This window comes from Euphorbia lathyris, chromosome 4 (assembly GCF_963576675.1).
Source record: "Euphorbia lathyris chromosome 4, ddEupLath1.1, whole genome shotgun sequence".
In the NCBI taxonomy this organism is placed as follows: Eukaryota; Viridiplantae; Streptophyta; class Magnoliopsida; order Malpighiales; family Euphorbiaceae; genus Euphorbia; species Euphorbia lathyris.
The window spans coordinates 17,164,735-17,165,629 of record NC_088913.1 but is presented as its reverse complement, the minus strand read 5'-3'; the positions used below and the strand labels follow the sequence as shown (position 1 = coordinate 17,165,629).

The window sequence follows — 895 nt, the reverse complement described above, 5'->3', positions numbered from 1 at the left end:
ATAAATGCATTAACAATTAAAACAAAAATAAATTCTCCTCGTGATTTCAAACAATAATATTTATTGAATTTTGGAGAGTAAAATAAAAATTAAGATATAAATATTCCTAATAATGTTTTATTTATTTTTAGTTATAACGAAAAACATGTGCAAGATTTCATTATAATTTGCTAGTTATTTTTACCAATTATGATATGTAAATTTTGTTAAATTAGATTAAACACGTGAATTATATTCATTTACAAATTGCAAATTAAAATAAAGTAATATCATTAAGAGGTGTAAATTTTTTTAGCAAAGACGAATAATATTAGAAAATAAAAATAAAGTAATATTCATTTACAAATTACAAATTTCTGGTTACGTACCACTTATTTTAATTCATAATTATCTCTTTAAAGACGAATTATATTTATAATTTTTTTGTAATGTTAGAAAATAAAAATAACAATGCTGTTCGCTAGAAGGAGGGGTCGAACCTCCGACCTTGTGGTTAACAGCCACACGCTCTAACCAACTGAGCTATTCCAGCTGATTGGTATGGTAATTTGTCGTTTTCTATAAATTTTAGTTAACAAAAGTAGCAGTTATTGGATAAAGAAAAAAACAAAAACAAAGGTAGCAGTTAATATGGCGTAACGTAATGAGATCAAATATTTAATGCGTCAGCGGTTCAGTGTAATTGCGCAATATGATGCATTTCTCTCAACTTACAAAACCATCTTAGACCATTTCTTACAGAAACTAATTAATCTTCGAAAATAACATTATCAGGTCCTCTACTTTTTTTATTTTTCAATTTTCACTTAATATGCCTTTCATCTTATAACAAAAAAAAAAAAAAAAAAACAACTCAATTCACAAAAATAGAAAAAATAAGGGACCTCAGGATATA

At 25.3% G+C, this 895-nt stretch overlaps 1 non-coding gene across 1 annotated transcript; it reads right to left on the bottom strand.

The window, feature by feature from the left end:
* Window positions 1-458: 458 nt before the first annotated feature.
* Window positions 459-532, bottom strand: TRNAN-GUU (transfer RNA asparagine (anticodon GUU)). Its single transcript has one exon. It is a non-coding gene; the product is annotated as a tRNA-Asn (tRNA).
* Window positions 533-895: the final 363 nt, after the last annotated feature.